This window comes from Lepisma saccharinum, chromosome 14, assembly GCF_977018435.1.
Source record: "Lepisma saccharinum chromosome 14, izLepSacc3.1, whole genome shotgun sequence".
Classification (NCBI taxonomy): Eukaryota; Metazoa; Arthropoda; class Insecta; order Zygentoma; family Lepismatidae; genus Lepisma; species Lepisma saccharinum.
In genome coordinates this window covers 76,244,800-76,266,235 of record NC_139242.1, presented here as the reverse complement: position 1 = coordinate 76,266,235, position 21,436 = coordinate 76,244,800, and the positions used below count along the sequence as shown (strand labels likewise).

Genomic DNA, 21,436 nt, shown 5'->3' with positions numbered 1-21,436 from the left:
TAGTTTGCAAAGCGCAGTCCAGGAAAGAGCGGTTGAATTTTAATTGATATTATACCCAAAACATGTCTAATACGAATCCCATATTTAGTTTGTTATTGCATTACAAATATGACATTGCATTCTATTATTGCATTACAGTGGCATTTAATTCTAATATCCAGCAAATCTTTTGAGTGGGTAGTAGTGCATATTGATTGTTTCAAAGTCGTACTTAGTAGGTATCCTCTTTTTTTACCAATTGAATATTACTTTTTGACATATTTTGACAATTTTTTGTCGATGTTTTAGCGTTTAGCGATGTTTTAGTACAAATTTTCACCATACTCATTTTTCCCCCACTCGTACTTGGTAGGTATATCATGATGTTACGTGATACAACTTAACCTATCCTTTTTTTACGATTATTTAATTTTTTTACGATCCTAAGTGATATAACTTAACCTATCATTTTTTTTATTTAGGTACTGTTTGAACGTTATTATTTGAGGATCATATTTTGTAGGTATTTTTTTCATCAATCGAATATAAGTTTTTGACATATTTTGACAATTTTTTGTCGATGTTATAGCGTTTAGCGATGTTTTAGTACAAATTTTCACTGCACTTATTTTTTTCCCCATTTCTACTTGGTAGGTATATCACGATCTTACGTGATACAACTTAACCTATCTTTTTTTTACGATTTTTTTAATTTTTTTACGATCCTAAGTGATATAACTTAACCTATTATTTTTTTTTATTTACGCACCGAACTAACCTACAAGGGGGACTCTGTTTGTTTTAATATTTCAGTATTATAAGGTTTTCACAAATTTTATATAACCTAAAATGTGTTGGATGTTGATGTTAGTATGTGGCAATTTTTTATGAATTTTAAAACTGTTCTGTGACCCTTTCGTTCTTCACGTCGTAGGCGAAGGACTTCTCTGCAATTAGGATGACACTGCATAGGGTATCCTCGGGCAGCGCGTCGTGGAACTCGCAGACGACCTTGATGTTAGTTCGATCGTTGACCACCACCTGCCTTCTCTTAGATGTGTTGATGACGGTCATGGGTCTCCGTGCTTTGAATTCGCTGGGCGTGTAATACATGTCCACGCTTCCCTCGGTCACGCGTTTGTAAGCCGTGTAAGCTTCGTAAAGTTTGAGGTAATCGTTTTTGGTCACGTCGAGGTTGTAATTCTCGCGCGGGAACACTTCGTTGCGTCCATTCTTCAGATAAACGTTCTTGATCTTGCAGTCGTCGAACTTGCTGGAATCTTTTTCCTGATTCTTGTCCCTCCCGGTCTGAAAAAGCACCACGACGAAATCTGGCATGTCGAACTGTATGTTGTTGAACTGCGTCGTCACGTCGAATTCCATGTGACTTCCCGACGCCATCTTCTGCACGCACTGGTAACCGTGAAAGTGAATCAACACCTGCGGACTTTTCAAGATCTCCGCTTTGTACTTGAGGGCGTAGTTTGTTTCGTATTCCACCACCGGCATTCTCAATTCCATGCTCCGGATGACGCATTTCGCCGCTTCGGGTAAAGTGTTGGCTATCGGCGTGGTGCCGTCCGGACCCAAAGTAGCGTATCGCATCAGTGCGTCGTTGTCGTTGGCTGCTCTTCGAAACGTGACCCTCAGTCCTCCCTTCCACATGATCTCCTTGTAATCCGAGAAGAAACCTGGCAGCAGACGCATGGGAAAGAGCACCGTGTGACTTTTCGTCGATATTTTGGTTCCGGCTTCGAATCCCCCGGCCTGGTAGTACGTTGCGTCCGTTTTGGATAATTTTAACGTTCCCACTGCCGTCGACGTGATGCCTGGATAATCTATTCTGTCGATGACGGTGTTGTGTTTCCTCACCTCCACCTGCGAGAACAGGTGGGGCACGAAGTTGTCCACGAGTATCAAGTTTGCTGCTGCGGGAAACGCGTCTCCGCTTTCTTTCTTCACCACGTCGAATTGAAGGTAGAGGTCCGCTCTGTGAGGATGAACGAACCCATCGCCTACGTCCACGTCGTATTCGATCTCCCTGTTTGCCTCGTTGAGATTGGCGAACGTGCGACGGTTGGGAGGGAAAGATTGCAATTCGTAACTTTCGATTTGCTCCATTTTACATGTATGGTTATTTATTATACGTTGATCTCCACGATGGCCGTCGTAGTGGCACCTGCGAAATCCACCACGTCTCCTTTCTCGTTCGTCACCACCAACTCTATGTCGTCTATGCGGTTGCGACATACCGGAAAATAGATCGGCGAAGAGGGCGTGTAGATGATCGGTTCCATGAACTCGGAACTTGGTTTGAAAGTGGCTATGATTCCCGTCTGCTTGTGACTTCCTAACAATCCGTCCGAAGATTTCGTGATCATACCTTCGGCCACGTTACAGTGTACGTTCAGAGTCTCTATGGCCAAAAATTTAGGAATGTTGGTTGCTACGTGCTTGATGCCAGCTTCGAGTTTGGTGTTGTTCTCGAAACCTAAAAGTTCTCCTATGGTGCCCAGGTCCACGGTCTCCGTCGCAGATAGGATTTCCACTCTGTGCGTGACCGAATTTTGAGAAAGGTATGTGCCTTTGGGTAATTGAGCTTGCAAAGTGGAAAGATTGTATTGTCCTGGCGTGACGACGATGTGTTCGCTTCCGACGCTAATTTTGTTGTTGTGCTGGGTGACGTTAGGTATGAGGTACATGCTGTAGAATGCACGCAGAGCCACGGATTTAGGATAGACGATGTCGTCGTGCAGCGTGAGTTTCAAGATTGAAGATTCGCTCGTGAGATGGAACACGCCCATCCTAGTGATGCTGTTTGAGGTTCCACAATGCTTTCTGAAAATCCTCGATCGTAGGGTTATTTATTTTAGAGAGAAATGCGAGCACGGAGAGGCAGAGATGACCGCAGTTCACGTCTCCGAAATTTTGAATGCGTTCGTCGTTGTAGTATATGGAGGTTTTGTTTGTTTTCAGATAATGAATTAAATTTGTAGGTGGAACACCTCCGAAAGAATCGAAAACGAATGCTTTATCATCATTTTTGTGGTAACATATCCAATGCGTGCCTGGATTTTCTTGACCGTCCAAGTTGACTACTCCGCATTCTCTTCTTTTGACGCTTGAAGGTAACGAGTCGGACATAAAAACTCCTCTGAAGTGTTTGATTTGTAACGGTTCGATCAGAGATTCAATATCTCGGTTGGTGAGTGCTTCTGTTTCTTTTTTTTAAATTTTCTCATCATGCCCTTTCCCTTCTTCTCCATGGCCAGGTTGTGACGTTTCTGTTCTTCCAATTCTGCCTTGTTCTTCTTCGAGTCGATGACGGTTTTCGCGATGGCGGCACTTCCGCCGGCCAAACTTCCAACGGCCCCCAATGCTGCCAGGATGGCCGGGATGCTGAATATGAAACCTCCGACCTTTTGTTGTTTCCGCGAACGCTGCAATCTTTTCAATTGAGGTGTGCTGAGCAGCAATTTCATTCCATGTCCTTTCGACAAGCAAGAACGTTTCTTCTCACGTTGTTTCTTGGTGAGTAACCCATCGAGGGCACCTAGATTTTTAAGATTGGAGTATGGTATCTGGTACACGACACCCTTGGGCTTCATGTTGATGCTCTATGTGTTATTTTCACGGTATGTTATTTATATATATATTCTGAGATTTTTTTTTGTGTAGTTTTTTACGGTATGTTATTTATATATTTTCAAGGCCTCGCAGTCGTTACACAAATTCTATTACGTGCTTCGTTTTCTTGCCAAGAAGTTCCTTTGTCCCCTTGTACACGATTCGAGTTTTGTTCTCGATTAAAATAGATAGCTTCTCGTCGGATAACATGTTAGCGTATCGATCTGGTAAAAATAGACTGTATTGTGCGTTGAGCAACAGGCGTACCTTGGGACCATACTGGGTAGAAACGATTGAACCGGAAGTTATCGTGTAAGGTTTGTCGACTTCCAATTCCTGAATTTTTACATACTCGACTGACAAATTTAGCATTTGTTTTAATGCTTGGAGATCGCTCATTTTTTCAGTTGTCAGAGTGTTAGAGAGAAATTTAATTGCTTTTTTTCACTATGTGTGTTATTTATATATACCAAAAATTATTTTTTTACGATGTGTGTTATTTATATATCAAGTTTTTTTACGGTATGTTATTTATATACCCCACCCCAATTTTTGTTTCGTGTTCATGGCGATGGTGGTACCCAGTGCGGCGACCCGTTCAGCCAGCGATGCGTCTCTGCTCACGAACCTTTCGAAAGCTGCATGTTCCAATTTTTTGTCTGCTTCGTGACGTGCATCCAGATCCGTCTGCGTGGTATTGTAAGCGATGTCGTGATCTTTGCACGCCGCGTCCAACGGATTCACACCCTTGTCTCCTCTCTCCAATCTTTTCTCGAGTTTGGTACCCGGCCCGCAGTACTGGTAGCCAGGTAGATGCATCTCGAAAGGTAACTTGTTGATGATGTCGTTCACGAGTCCCTTTCCTTCGGCCACGTTCCAAAATTTCGGAGGCAGCGTGTTGATGATTTTGATCAGGTAACCTATGCCCTTGTCGTCGTTCACGATGAAGTTGGAAAGTTTCGTGCTGATCATGTCCACGATGCCAACCTTCTCGTTGTAGAAATTACGGTTGCCTGCATTCTCTTCGCCGGCTATCACCAACAATCGGTCCACGAGTTTCCTAACGTCGTCCACCCAAACGAATTCTTTGGGTAACGTGTTGTAGCGTTTGACGCCGCTGCCTGTTTTGACCTGGTTCCAAATCGGTTTGATGAGATTCCTGTACTTCTCGCCGCTGCTCGATTTCACCCTATTCTGCGAGGCGTCGTTGTTCTGGTACAAGGCATCCGTCATGATCAGAATTTCCTTGTAACTTTGGTAATCTTCGTCGGTGTAATCTTTCGGCTGCTTTTTGGCGACGAGTTCCCACAGTCCCACCGTACCCGGATACCTGTTCCAACTATCCTTGTCGCCTAAATTGACTTTAATGTCGTTGCCTTCGAAGGTCACCTTCGATTTCCCAATCTTCCACACCACACCGCCGCCTTCGCTGGTTTCCATGCTGGGATACAATCCGAACACTTCATCCTTGTCGAATTTCCCCGTGCTCAGGTAGTCTCGTGCCAAAGGTCCCAACTCGATTTTATCCGAAGACGACGTGCTACCTATGGCTCGACGTCGTGCCGGTGCATCCTTCAGTTCGAACGGTGTCGAAGGAATGCTCGAAATAGGTGTGGGTACGGCGTAACTTTTAGCTGCAAGCGGTACGAGTTCATTAATCAAATTTTTATTTTGTTCCGTGACACTTTTAATTTCTTTACCTAGACTGCTGATGGCATCGATCACGGGTTGATCCTGACGTTTCTTCTCTTCGTAGAATCCGCGATTCTCGGATTTCCAACCTTTGAAGCGTTTCGCGAGGTAATCGCGAAGCTTGAGATTTTCGTCTTCGATTTTTCGTTTCGTCATGACGTTATTTATATACGTCGTTTCTCACAACGTTGCAACGTTTAGAAAATCGTTGATTTTGTTTCTGTATTTTCCGTCGTTGGGTTTTCTCGTCATGTCGATCGTCGCGAATCCGAAATCGTCACCATTCCAGCAAGTAGAGCAGCCTTCCGAAAATTGATTGTAGTTCATGTCTCCGCCTACGTAGTCATCGTACGCGTGCTTGAGGTTGGTGTGATCTTGACGAAACAAACATATGAAATTAGCGTTGTCGCGTACTAACTGTTTTGGAATTTTGGAAAACGTTTGAGCTAGGTAAAAACAATCCATTCCTTTGTGACGACCTTGCGTGAAAAAGTTGCGAATTTCATTTTGATTTTCCAGGATGGCGTCGTCGAACACAACAACTGAATTTTCACGACAATCGTCGAGTGGTTTTATTTCCGAGGCGAACGTTGCAATGTCCAGACCATCGTACAGTTTCATCAGTTGCTGGTATTTGGATTGCTCCAAACTTTTCGAGAACACGTACAGGTGCCTGTTCTTCCAATCTAACCAATTCGGTGCGAGGAGAAAATTGTCCACGAGCAGTGTCGTTTTCCCACACCCCGAAGGACCTACGATCAGACAGCGGATGCTGTCGGGAAGCAACTTGCCGTTCTTTTTCTTCGTTTGACTTTCCGGATCCGGTAGACGCTTCACCACGTTCCACGTACTCACAAGATCACTTCGTTCGCGTCGATCCAACTCTTTTCTGGAAGTCCCAGCCATTTGACAAACAGTTTGTCACCTTTCCTACGCAATACTTTCTCGATGAGGTACGTGTCGGGGTGTTTCGTTTTAGAGAGTTCCTCTTCGTAAAATCTTCCTTTCAAAATCTCGCCGCTACTATCTTTTATTATATACGTGTGTCGGTTTCCGGGTAGAACTCGAACCACCGTAAAGAGTTCCGTGCTCCAATTTTTTGTGAATCCCTTCTCGAAGGTGCGTTTGAATTTGCTGATCCTCACCTGGTCTCCAATTTTGTATTTAGCTTTTTTTGTCGTGGGTGTGTACTTTGGACAGTAAACTGTAGAAATTAAACGCTGCTCGTCGGACTTGGTAACGTCAACTGGCTTCATGCCTATCGTTCTGTGTACCGTATCATTATAGGTGTCGACGAGTTCCGGCAGGATGTCGACCCATTTGTAATTTCCCCGAAGCGTGAATCGTTTCCACATGTGTGTTTTCAAGGTTCGATTGAATCTTTCCACGATGCTGGCTTTGATGTGACTGAAGGTCGAATAATGTTGAATCTTGTGTTTTTGAATAAACTTTTGGAATACGGCGTTGTAAAATTCTTTACCGTTGTCCGTTTGCAGAAACCGTGGTTGTCTGCCACCGCTTTCGCGAAAAATTAATTTGAATGCTTCCGTGACGCACGTTCCCGTTTTCGCCTTCAAAGGTAGAGCCCATGCGAATTTCGAAAACGTGTCTATGACGGTGAGGAGGTACTTGTTGCCCTTATTCAATTTATGTATGTTTTTCAAATTGCCGCTACTCATCTCCACGAGGTCACTTTGCCAGAGGTCGTCGATGCCCTTGGTTACCACAGCCAAACGTTCGTAGTTACGGCGTGCAGGTTTATGCAATTCTTCGACGATGGCTTGCCTAGACATTTTCTTAGAGATTACGTTTCAAGAGAAGCACAAGCGTGATGGGATTCAAAGAGGGTGGCACTTCGCTCGTGTTTTGAATGATCAGCTTATCGCCGGCACTCACGTCGAAAACGGTGAGATCTTCGTCTTCGTGTATTTCATATATGTTGCGCGTTTCGTTCCAACGTGCCAGAGGAATGTTTCCTGCTTTCTGGACACCACGATTCGATATCAAAGTCATGGTGGGAACGCTAGCTTTTCTGCCGTGAGACCAGTACGAAAATTCGTTTATCTGAATCGTGCCATCGAGGAGAAACTTGTAGTACGGATGATAAGGATGTAACATGTACAGTTTGTTACCTTCGACGAACGTGGAGATTCTCTGTTGATTGGGTACGCTGTTGATTTCAATGGCTTGCAGAGAATGCAGTTTAGCGAATTTAGTGTCGACGCCGAGCAGATTACTGTGAACTTGTCCGAGTTTATTTTCGATAGGCAGCAAATGCTCGACTATGGTATCCGTTACGGCAGAAAACGACGGTTTGATTTTCACTTCCACGTTCAACTGCTTGTAGTTTTCGTTGAGTTCTTGCAACTTAGCACCGAAAGAGGCCAGCGTCGATTCCTGCGTGGATTCCAGCACTCCAACTTGATCTCTGATGTTGACGACAATGTTCTGAAGGTTCTCGACTTGATTCAATTTCGAGCTCTTCTCGGTAAGATCGTTCACGATGCTTCGCATCTCTGTAAACTGCGTGTGAAGGTCGGCGACGCTCTGCGAAGTAGGCAGCGTCGACACCAGCGAACTAATTTCGTCTCGAATCTGTTCCACGTTCGCCGTTTCCGTTTCTAGTCGTTTCAGCATTCGAGATATGTTTCTTTTCAAAGCGTGCAATTCTTTGGAGGTGGGGAGATTGGCCACTTTACTCTCAAGATCGCTCAATGAACTTTTGATGTCGCTCGAATCGGATAGTGCCGTCACCGCCGTTTTTAATTTTTCCAAATCTTCGCTCGAAGGCACGCTCGTCCGTAACGATTCCAAGTCACCCTGTATGTTGTCCAGTACGTGATGAAAATGAGCGAGATTCGTTTCGACGTTCAAATTTTCTAAATATTCGATTTTATGCTGAACCGTGCTCAACGTGTCTTGAATGCTCGTCAACGCTCTCGCTTCAGCGTGAATATTTTTAATTTCTTCGTTGATCAATTCCAAGGACGCCTGAAGCGTAGCGATGGTGGTTTGAATGTGTTCGAAATCTTGATAGGCCTCCAATTGAATTTTTATGTTCGCGACGCTTTTACCGATGACCTGCAGTTCGTCCGACGATGGTAGGTTCGTCATTGTATCTTCCAAAGTCTGCAACTTGGATTTAATTTCTTCCAACGTGCTGGTGAATTCTTCTTGTAATTTGGAAACGACGACATGCAAGCGTTCTGCGTCTATATCGTTCACGACGGTTTGAAGTTCAGAGAAATTCTTTTCTATTGCGGAAGTTCGTTCTTCGATTTCGAGTTTCAATTTTTCCAAATCTTCATTTTTCGATTGAAATTGCTGTAATTTGGCCAAATCATTTTGAAGCGAATCCACGCTCAACTGTATATTTTGAACGTTGTCGTAAGAAGGTACGTCGACATAATTTTTTATGAGCGTTTTCAGTTCGGAATCGATTTTCAGAATGGGGTCGAGACATTGCGTTTGGAGCGTAGCGATTTCCGACTCTAAACTTTTGTTTAAGGTTTCCTGCAAAGCGATCAAATCGGTCCTCAACTTCTTAACTCGAATGTCCAACATGAGAATCTCTTCTGCGTGGTCTACACGCTTGGTGTTGCCGAAAATGTCGTTAGGCATTTTTGGTTAACGGTTATTTATAATAGGATAGACGATTCGTAATTCTACGAAGAGAGGAATAAGTTTGTCGTAATCTCCGAGGAGTTCCATGTAAAGATAATCTCCTGCGGACACATCGTACGTAATGTTAGAAAGCATCTTGTCGTGCTTGATTCGAAAAATGTTCTTGCCGGTAGAAATTTTGATTTCGCCTGCGTTTTCCGGATTCACGGTGATTTGAAGTTTCCCGTCGATCGGAATTTCGTAGAAATGTAAATTGTTATTAAAAACATAAAACATCTTGCCCACATCGTCATTCAGTTTCGTCCAAATGCTGTTGAGGTGAATGATCAACAGACCGTTGAGTTTAGGTAACACGGAAGGTAGAAATTCATGATCTGTCGTCGTGCGGTGTACAGTCTCCATTGTTTGCTTTCGGAAACCGAACAAGTTCATAGGCATGCTGGTTATTTAAGAATACGGTCATAGTTTTTTGTAATAACAGTCAGTGTTTTTTTACTCAGTAACAAAAGGTTTTTTTTTGAGTTAGTGAAAATTGTTGTGTGTGGTGGTAAGTGCTAATTATTTGCACTGTGCGCAATTCTTATTTATTTCTAAACGACGATGTCCCCAAGGCAATGTGTGAATACCACACTCGAGGACGCACCTCTTGTCGTCATGCGGATCTAATGCTACTTTCCTAACTTCGTTTGTGCTGATGATATGGTCGACGCTCTGGATTCTTTGTTCTATGCTTAGTATCGTCGATTGTGAGTAAAGGCAATCGATGTAATCGTGGAAGGTGAGTTTGTTCTCCACCGTATTTTTGCCCACACCTTTTGCTTTCTTCGTGACACTACTCTCTGTTCTCATGGCATACATCTTCGAACGCAAACCCGCGAACTCGACAATAATATCACCGTTACATTCATCTTTCAGCTTACCTAGGACTTTTTTGTTGAGGGAAGGAATCCCAAATCTGTTGGGTTGAGGATACGCAGAAGTATCGAAATACTCAAGCATGGAAGGATTTTTTATGTCTTCATAGAGGTTAGGTGTTTGTATGCTGTAAATGAAGCTGTCGGTGTCCGTGTACAAAAGTGATATCTTATCATTGTAGAAGGGTTTCATCACGTCATAATGAAATTCGAACATGTAAAGTTTCGACAAGTCGAGAACCGTTGCGCCAACGTAAATTGGTTTTCTGAATTTCATCAATTTTATATGTAGATTGAAAAGTGCCAAATTCTCGTTGTAAATTTTTCTCGACTTGAATCTAGGATCGGCTATCCACTTCCGACATTTATTCTTATCGGAAATTAATTTCACGTCTACGTGCTTTCTAACATTCTCCATGGTCTTTCCGTACACCGCATTGTTCATTAATTTAAAGAAGTCCTTGTCTAAATCGGAAGTGGCGACTGTTCTATGTTGTGTGTTAGTTTCTATGTAAGGTCTTAACCACGTGGAATGTTTAAACTTTAGTATTCTTCTAACATTTACTATCTGAACACCCTTCCCAATCAAAAACCGGAGATTCTTGTAGTGGACGACGTATCTCTGTTTAGGGTCCAATGTTAACAAAAGCTTGTCTTGAACCGAGTCGGGTGGACATTTGATTTCGGGAGTCGGAGGCAAATCCGAAAACGTGTCGTGCTGGTGGTCGGAGAATTGGAGATCTACCTCTGCGAAGACACCACACTCGCTATCGTCGAAATGAATAATGTCTATCGAAGCGGGATCTAACCATTCGAATCCCCCGTAAGGAAGTTTCTGAACCATGGCATGTCCGTAGAGATTATTAACGTCGGCGTAGAAGATGTAATTCGATGCTCGATTTGAATCGTAATCTTCTTTCATGTGTACGTTATTAGCTTTTGCATGTCTCTGTACGCATTGCACCATTCCACCTCGTATCCCTCTTTCGATGAAAAGTAACATGTCCACGTCCGATATCAGTTCCAGCTTGACCTTTGTCTGGAATAACATTGCCGACCACGCTAATCCCGGTAGACTGTAGAAATACGCTGGATCTAATTTGTAAATATTCGTTGCCGTTTTCCTGAACGCTTGAAAAACATCCGCGAGTATCGTCACGTCCAGTTTTAAGTATGCGTCGTGGTAGTCTCCGAGTGTCCTACATTCTAATTTCTCCCACATGAGTTGCGCGTGTTGGTATTCTTCTTCCGCGATTCCTTTCTCTCTGAGTCTGCTGTAAAATTCTCTTGGAAGTGGAAGAGCGTCGTCGTTAAATTTAGAACCATCACTAACATATTCGTAAGGATAAACTCCTTTACGTCTAACGAGTTCTATGTCTACGTTGGGAAAACTAGCTCTAGTTATTTTAAATTGATCGTCGGTGAGTTTGTTCGCTAAAGCATCCAGACTTGCAGAGAGAAATCTATACGAATCCAGAAAGCGCATCTCGATTGTATTTTTCGTTCCCGGAATCGACACTTGCTTGCTGAGACTAATGTAGCGTTCTTCATTCTCGGCCAAGACACCTATACGTTTTGGATCGTAGCCAAGATGTCTCACCAGGTGGTGAAAATCATATCCGCTTCCGTTGTGAAAGAATATGGGGATGAATTTAGGTTTCTGGATTTTAAGATTGCACGTGTTGCAAATTCCACCTATGTAGTTTCCGCTGAAATGATCGTGGTGGAATATTTTTTTGTTCTCATCAGTGAAATTTTGATCACATACCGGACACACCTCAGTGGAATTATAATTTTGAAGTTCATTTTCAGTTAAAGGTGCCATCGGTTTTGATGTAAGCAGTACGCTACCAATTACCTCAACCTCCTCCACCATTTTTTCCAGGAAGTGTTCGATTACATTTGGCCCGCGATATATATATGCTTCATTTATTTTATCACGTCGCACAACAACATAGCCGAAACTATTAGGTTGATGAAGCTGGTACGGCGTTGTGGAGGAAATTTCGGGATCCGGTTCGCAGTAGGAGAGTGGTTTGAGGAACGCCTCGAAATCTGCGACGATGATTGCGGGATGTTCCAACAATGCCTTGTGCATTTTGAATTCTTCCACATCGTTCGTTTCGGGCATCAACATTCTAGCCGGTCTGTTGTCGCCGCAATAAATTTTATGTTCGGCAAGTTTCTCCAGAGCAATTTGACGACTATGAAGATTTTGATGATCACGTCGGTCACGATCGTCGAACGTGGTTAGGCATCTCGGGCAAACTTCGATGCAATGTTCATGCTTGGTTGTTTGGCTTCCTAGTAATCGAGACATTGAACGAATTAGCGTGTAGTGATGAACATCCTCGTTTGAAATTAGAAGGAGATTTATTACACAGGCATCGTCATCGTCGATATCGCTTATCCTGACAGGGTGCACGAGATATTTATCTGACGTGAAGGAATATACATTAATAGCGATGCGTTTTCCTGTACGATTTTCGAACTTTGTTATATCCGACAATGTCACCGGGTATTCGATGCCAGACATTACACTTTGAAAGTCGGTTTCGTATTGTTTGTAATGTCCAACCCACTGTGGATTATTTTTGCAATGAACAGGATGCAGTGCAGCCAACACACACCAGAGAAAACACTTGTTATCGCTGTTCTGTATATTTAGCACAGCCCTCTTGTGTTGAATGTTCGGTGGAAGAGGAACGTAGCTGGAAGCGCGAAGAGGCGAGAATTGGTTCACGTAAACAGTTAACGTGTGAGGACTTCCACATAGAGACCATCCCGACCCTTTAGCCTCGAAATCGTCATGTTTCTTAACCAGCTCGTTGGAAACTTTATAATAGAAGTTGTCCAAATTTTCGACGTCCGCCAAATAAAGAGTCTGGTTTTTTGTACGATGATAAAAAATACTCGTTGTGCCATCAACTTTCTTGTATTCAGAAAACAGAACAACGTATACTTTTATAGAGTTGTTTTCAAGTTTATCTTTTAAAATATTTACTACAGATGTTTTCGTTTCATCCAAGAAACTAAGGATGTCACGACCTCGTTCTGACTTAATTGAAAAATCCTGTAGTTGGTCGTTAAATGCAGATCTAATTGGTTTGCGTTCATTAGATAATTTAATTTGCTTGGAAGTGGAAGCTTCCGTTTCTGAATTATCGATTTTCCTTTTCGATGTTGCTTGTCCGGTCGATGGTTTGCAAATTTTGAGATGTTTACTTAAATTTGTAATGCTAATCATCTTTCCGCATCGAGCACAAGGCTTAGAAGGCAAGGAACGATTAATTCTCGAACCTGTTTCGCTACATCTTGCCCTGTGTACCGATAAATTGTTCCTTGAGATTAGCTTCCCACAAGTAACACATTCAGTTTTATCATTTTTACGATTGAAACTGGTGGTGGATGCCATTGCTTTCTCCAAAATCACAGAAATAAAAAAATCTAGTATATAGCGACACAATTTTCAGGTATGTTATTTTATATAGAATTTCTTGGAGTGATTACAAAACTCAAAAATTCAATCTACTGTAAATAGAATTTCAGGTATGTTATTTATATAGAATTTCTTGTGTGCGAATACAAAAACTCAAGAATTCAATCTACTGTAAATACAATTTTCAGGTATGTTATTTTATATAGAATTTCTTGGGGTAATTACAAAACTCAAAAAATGAATCTACTGTGAATATAATTTTCAGGTATGTTATTTTATATAGAATTTTCTCGGGGGGGGGGGGGGGGGCGAATACAAAACTCAACGTTTCAGCTACTAGGACCTCATTACCATGAGCCTAATCCTAGTAAGTCACATACACACCTGTTCTTCGTATCGCATATGCTAGTAAGTCAGATGACATATTGGGAGAATCACATTTCCCCCAATGATCCCACCACAACAAACGTCGCACATGCTAGAAGCGTCACATCAAGCTTCAGGTATGCATCGTGGTAATCACCGAAAGTTCGGCAACCCAACTCGACCCACATAGACTGAGCATGCTTGTACTCCTCGTCGGTAATACCTGAACCTCTCAACTGGTTGTAGAACTTATCCTGGGGAGGCAGCAACTTTTCTTCGAACTTGGAAGGGTCTGTGACGTATTCGTAGGGGTAGACCCCTTTACGTCTGATGAGTGCGACATCTAAGTTTGGGAAACTTGATGTAGTAATGGCTAGTTGGTCGTCTCTGAGCTTCCCAGCAAGAGTATCGAGGCTTGCCTGGAGGAACCTCAGAGAGTCGAGGAACCGAAGCTCGATGCTGTTGCTTGAGTTGGGGATCGGCACCCACTTACTGATGCTAATATAACGCTCCTCGTTCTGCGCCAGGATATTGATTCTTGCATTGTCGTACCCTAGATGTGTAACCAAGTGATGGAAATCATATCCCGAGCCATTGTGAAAAAAAAACCGGTATTTCATCAGACGGTTTCTTATACTTGCAGCATAGCACGGCATAGAATTTAGTGGAGTATGTAGGCAATGCATCGTTGAGGATGGATATTATCTTAACTCGCTCGCTCTCCAGAAAACTACGCACATCGCAGAAGCTGTCTGATGTTATGTTAAAGTCTTCTAATAAATGCTCAAACGCAATTCGGTCTGCTTTCTTCGTCAGCTTGACGCATTTGGTAGGTGGCGATGCATCGAGGGAGGTTACTTCTACCTTTCGCTTGGAAGGTTGCGGTAGTGATGTTCCAGTGCTCTTGCAAGTAAGCTGGTGTCGCTTGAAGTAGTCAATAGAAAAATTGTTTCCATACTTAGAGCACAGTTTGGTCGCACATATTCGCTTTCCCGGCACACAAGTACGACAGTGCCTTTTGAAAATTTTTACTTGACACAGTAATTTGGTACGTAGGGCAATTTTTTTCAGAACACATAATGCAGAGATTTTTTGGGGGTATGTTATTTAATACCAAATGCTGTGCAATGCAAAATATAATTGCTCACTTTTTTTTTAACTATTTTCTATGACCTTACTTTGGATTTTTTTTTCGCCAAATTATATGTTTCTAGTTTTCTATACAATACAATATACGTACAATATATTGTCAACGGTATTATATTTGAGCGGGTCGTTTGTCACCTAAACACTACAGCTCACAGGTCGGGAAAATCTGACATGAAAGCAGATAATACGCTTATCCTTATTTATATATAATTTTCACGGGGGGGGGGGGCGTACAATATATTGTCAACGGTATTATATTTGAGCGGGTCGTTTGTCACCTAAACACTACAGCTCACAGGTCGGGAAAATCTGACATGAAAGCAGATAATACGCTTATCCTTATTTATATATAATTTTCACGGGGCGTACAATATTGTCAACGGTATTATATTTGAGCGCGTCGCTTGTCACCTAAACACTACAGCTCACAGGTCGGGAAAATCTGACATGAAAGCAGATAATACGCTTATCCTTATTTATATATAATTTTCACGAGGCGTACAATATTGTCAACGGTATTATATTTGAGCGCGTCGCTTGTCACCTAAACACTACAGCTCACAGGTCGGGAAAATCTGACATGAAAGCAGATAATACGCTTATGGCTTATTTATATATAATTTTCACGGGGCGTACAATATTGTCAACGGTATTATATTTGAGCGCGTCGCTTGTCGCCTAAACACTACAGCTCACAGGTCGGGAAAATCTGACATGAAAGCAGATAATACGCTTATCCTTATTTATATATAATTTTCACGGGGGCATACAATATTGTCAACGGTATTATATTTGAGCGCGTCGCTTGTCGCCTAAACACTACAGCTCACAGGTCGGGAAAATCTGACATGAAAGCAGATAATACGCTTATCCTTATTTATATATAATTTTCACGGGGGCATACAATATTGTCAACGGTATTATATTTGAGCGCGTCGCTTGTCACCTAAACACTACAGCTCACAGGTCGGGAAAATCTGACATGAAAGCAGATAATACGCTTATGGCTTATTTATATATAATTTTCACGGGGCGTACAATATTGTTAAAAGCGTTAGTTTTTGTAGAGCTCTCTTTTTCCATCTTTCCTCTAAACAGTGAAGCTGTAGAAGACGCAATTAGCTAACCTAGCATACGACATACCTTCCTAATTAATATGGATATTGTCACACATTTCTCTTATTTTATACTGTTGTAAATGGAAAAGATTATGTACGGTAAATGTTTTGTACATTATAGGAAAAAAATTCAAAATATCCTTCAATTTTAATTCGAATCGAGTCGAATTTTTACATATTTCCACGCCACCACATATTGTCCTATTTGCTTCTTTTACTTGCCTTGCTTAATTAACTCTCGCTAATTAGCATTTTTTTGGAAGAAGTCAACTAGAACAACATATGGCGGTATGAGAAATATGCAAATCAAAGAACATTTTAGCAATATATGGGCCCTAGCAATTAGCTTTCTCGACTAAGAGTACTCTTTCAAACGTCTTCTGCTGATCGTATTACTAAACGAGGACGTTTAAAATTTTTGGGTGTTGAAAAAGTTTGACCCCCTACTTTTTATTTTTATTGTTTGCTAATAGATGGCGCTAATAGTACCTCCTCCCCTCCCCTCTCCCCTCTTCTCCTCTGCTGTATGACAAATAGCGCAAACATAAAAATCAAGATTTTGGAGAGCAAAACATAAAATTTGCATGCATCTGATGTCGAACCAGGAACTTTTATCTTTCGGGGAGTCAACATTATTTCTTACTCAGTCGTCATATAACATGAACGCACGCAAAGATTCACATGTGCTTTTATTATTTTGTGTTCGGTAAGTACAAGTATATTCTTACATAAATTATTGTTTAATTTAATAAATTGTAAAACTCGGAGCCTGCTAAACTAACACTCCTTCTGTATTTCATTAAACTATTGAAAGCGAATGTTGCGTGCATGCGGAAATAGCACGGGAAAAAAAACCGGATGGATGCAATTTAAAATCACTGGGGCAAGGTCAGTTTTACGAGAGCGTAAAAAACACGTGCTTCCATTCAACTTCGAAAAATAAGAATGAATATGTGCATACAGAACACATATGCTTTCTTTTCACAGTTGTAAAATCATATAAATTGTGCATGAAGTAAGTTACGAGAAGGCTCTCTCAATTAGGTACAAGTATTGTACAATTAGGTACAAATTGTTGTACAATTATTTCCCCCAGTTGCCCAGTTGGAGTTGGGGGCATAACACTGGTATTATTTGTAATCACAGTGCTTACTCATGTATTTTGTTTAATATTTTATTTCAAATTCACTGTCAGAAACTAGTGTTGCCAGTTTCTGCATGTAGGTTTACCTACTCTGTTGGTTGTCACTGTCAAGTTTTTAGTATTCGTACAGCATAAAAAGCTATAACCCCTCCCCCTCAAAAATATATACATTGTATACGCCAAGATGCCCAATAGCCTGGCAACACATCATGAAAAAACATGCCAAGAAGACCCAGTGGGTTTATAAGTCAGTGCTACCAATTCCTATTTGTAGGTTAGCTTAGCCAGTGAAAGATCATATAGTAGAATTTTTGTAGAGTGGGTGTTTGCGAGTTCCACGATAGGTTAAGTTATATCACTTAGGATCGTAAAAAAAAAGATAGGTTAAGTTGTATCACGTAAGATCGTGATATACCTACCAAGTAGAAATGGGGAAAAAAATGAGTGCAGTGAAAATTTGTACTAAAACATCGCTAAACGCTATAACATCGACAAAAAATTGTCAAAATATGTCAAAAACTTATATTCGATTGATGAAAAAAATACCTACAAAATATGATCCTCAAATAATAACGTTCAAACAGTACCTAAATAAAAAAAATGATAGGTTAAGTTATATCACTTAGGATCGTAAAAAAATTAAATAATCGTAAAAAAAGGATAGGTTAAGTTGTATCACGTAACATCATGATATACCTACCAAGTACGAGTGGGGGAAAAATGAGTATGGTGAAAATTTGTACTAAAACATCGCTAAACGCTAAAACATCGACAAAAAATTGTCAAAATATGTCAAAAAGTAATATTCAATTGGTAAAAAAAGAGGATACCTACTAAGTACGACTTTGAAACAATCAATATGCACTACTGTGGGTTCGGATTCTCTGGACACCCTTCTAAATAATTCTATGAGAGAGAGAAGTATGGTTTATTGCATGCGCATCCAAAGAGCTTTTGGAGGATAAGAAAGTAAAACATTATGAGAAATTTTCTTTCAAGTAGGAATGGGAAAATTAAGACTAATAATTTCATAAACATTCAAATACATATAGTGATCAGTAAAAGCTACTAAATTATTGCAAAACTATATAATTCAATTGTTTGGTTTCCATATATCATGCAGATTCATGCTAAATATTAATAAGTGAAAAAGGTTATTTAAAATAAACTGACAGCTATTCGAATTACAACACTCAAGATAACGAAATTATAAAAATCAACAGAAAATAATTTTATAGTAAGGGGATAGAATCGAGCTTACAGCTGACGAGGTGTTGAAAAAATTGGATCACCGAATAAGGGTTATAATGGTAGAAACACCCCACCTTTTTTTAACTTGTTTCCAAAGAAAAGTTGGAAAATATAACTATTTTACTTTCATAATTGCACTCAAAATGTTTTCTAAAGCAGTTGAACCTTTGCTCCTTAAAAAAATTACAAATATTACTCTTTTATTTCTTTGCTCCTAAGGTAACTAACTTGTAAATCTTAATAAACCCGATTTTGGGGGGGGCAAATGTCCCTTGCCCCCGCCAAGTTTCGCCTATGTATGTGTGTGAATGCGTGCGTGACTGAGTGTGTGAGGGAGAGATAGAGAGAGTATGACTTTTCAACTGTACTCACTATAATTGCACATTACACAATTACAGTAATGCGACCAGAAGAACAGACCATAGGCGCCGACTCCATGGGGCTTGGTGGGGGGGCGTGAACGAAGTGGGGGCAGAGCCCCCAAATAATTTTGCTTAAGAGGATCTAATGTATTATTTTGCTTCTCTTTTAAAGTCTACTCTGAATTGTGCCACATGAACTTAACTTTAAATACACATTTGAAATGTTCTAGACCATCAACTTCGGGGGTCAGAGACCGCTAAACCATCAACTTTGGGGGGGGGGGGGGGCTTTGACCAGAGACAGAAAAACACATGACTTATTACTATATACTAAGTATATAATTATGAGTATTGTTAACATTTTTACTAAAAAGAGTTTCAAAAGAAGATGTGCATTAACTAGGAGAGTGGATGGGACATTCGGGCTACAAATGGCTCTAACATGACATTCAGAACGAGATCATTGATATATTATAGAAATCTGTTTTGCGCTCCGTGGTAGCAGATATTAAAAGTCGAGAATATTTTGCTTTTATGGTTGACGAAATTTGTGACATATCCATCCGTGAACATTTGACATTTTGCATTCGAACTGTAAATAAAAATTTTAATATTTTTGAGGAATTCATGGGCTTCTACGAGATTCCGAACACTGAGGCCAAAACTTAAAAAAGGGAGGGAGTGAGTCATTCATTATTTTTTTTCATTGATCAGAGCCCCCCCCCTAATAATTTTGACAAGTCGGCGCCCCTGGAACAGACCAACTTGAATTTATTCATTTTCACTTTCACGGTTTTCACAAAATAAGACATAAAGACGAAGCAAAATAACCAAAAATAAGAAAAATGAAGGGAATATGTTTATAGTCTTTTTTAGTAAAATTATTTCAAGCATTTTTTCATATGTCTACGGCTGTTTCCACTTTTAAAAAATAATTCATAATTTCTGTGTGTTTACGGTTATCACCGACCCAAGTTTCAAAAACTTAAAAGAAAATTATCTGCCTTTTTACTGACTCGTGGCTCAGTAGTTAGCGCTATAAAGGCAGGGGTCTCCCCCACGTAAGTCATTGTAGTCATTGTGTTTATTTCACCATCTAATATCCAATTTACGCGTTTATTATTGATCATCGTCGCGATTAACCAAAGAGGTAGAAAAGCGACATAAAGTAGCCGAAATAGAAAAGAGGAATTAGAACTAGGTACATATGTATATTAATTATGGGAAATTATAATATCCACGTCAATCAATGCATTTTTATAAGTAGTAATTTGGATTAAAGTCTCTTAAGAAAATAGTCCTCTCCGGGATTCACAGACGCGAAGAAAAGTACCAACACCTCGGCTATCATTGCACTCACGTGTAGGTTTACAAGGAAAAACATAAAAGAAGACCGCTCTTTTGACTTACCGTAAAGTTCACCAGCCGCAAACCATGCGTAATGGTTTAGTACATGGCCTTGGCCTTCGACGAAAGATTTTTCTCGCAAGGAATCCTGTGGAAAACTTTCTCAATATCTTCAGACATATCCACGGCACAGTCTCTGCACACGTTCGAGCAAAGTTCGCACAAGTTCACACATGCACCCGCGATACGGACCCGCATAGACAGTCGCACAGATCTTTCACCGTATGTTTTGAACCTGTTCGTTTTCTTCTTCGTTTATTTTTGCTTCCTTCGCGGCTTTGATTGTAGATGGCTCTGCAAGCGCAAGGTGAGGAGGCATGGTGCGGAACCTTTGCGGGCACTGGCACGAAAACAAACAGTGTTGCCAACTAATTAGTAAAGCGAAAACTCGTAGATTAAAACGCAGTTTGTTTTTTTAAGTCCACTTTGTGCGCATATAGGCTAATCGGGACTGGGATTACAGTTTAAAGTGGAAACCGAACCAGCACGTGCGTCCACGAGGGACTGAACCCAGGAGCCCTTGATTACAATGATCGATCAGACATATCGATTATTGATGGCGGGGAAAGAACTTTCGGTTTGGCGAATTTTCTAATGTAAACAAGTGGAATACATATCGTCACCAAGCTTATTTTCTTATAAAAGATCGGAAACAAAATGGACCACTTGAAATTTTTGGATGATATAGAGAAACAAAGGTACCTATAAAAGATTGGCCATTTCCCGGATCCATTGGATACAATATAAGGAACAATACTAATATTTTCCAAGGCTATGTTGATCTTCTACCAACAGTTTCGTTTTTTAAAAGACTTCTCCAGATTGAAATGAAGCTTACATTAATTATGAACATTGAAATACTTCGATTACAACAGTAAAGGAAATAATATTAATAATTACTACGTTTAAAATTCTTGTTATACGCTAATAATATATACCTAATTAAATGAATTTTATTCGAATTTTATTATTATTGTTGTTGTTTATTATTATCATGCTATTCGATCCACAAGCCGAGTGAATATCCAGCACTTTACTGAAATGCACAGTTATTGTATTTTGTTATTCACTTTTGGAAGTGTCGTTCAAGATAGGACTTCAGAATTAGAAAAAAATACTAACAAAGTTTATATTGTGTGACCTCATCTAAAATTATATTTTTTTGAATTCTGAAAACTGTGGAAACATTTATTCTTTGGATTAAATGGTAGAATATGAAACTATAACCTGGTTCCTGTAATTCTCACCCATTTTTTCAGTCTAATGCATATTTTACATTGATTACTCTGTTCGGATATTAACCAAGTGAACTTTATTTCTGTTATTAACAATAAAAATAACAAACTTTCTGTTTTTTTGCAACT

General features: G+C 40.5%; 1 protein-coding gene across 1 annotated transcript in view; it reads right to left on the bottom strand.

Moving 5' to 3' along the window:
- LOC145999045 (uncharacterized) overlaps positions 1-20,323 on the bottom strand; it is a 154,348-nt gene extending 134,025 nt beyond the window's left edge. The window contains exon 1 of the mRNA XM_083135980.1: positions 20,076-20,323. The gene's annotated coding sequence lies outside the window, so the exon portion shown is untranslated. The remainder of the gene's footprint in view (positions 1-20,075) is intronic.
- Positions 20,324-21,436: the final 1,113 nt, after the last annotated feature.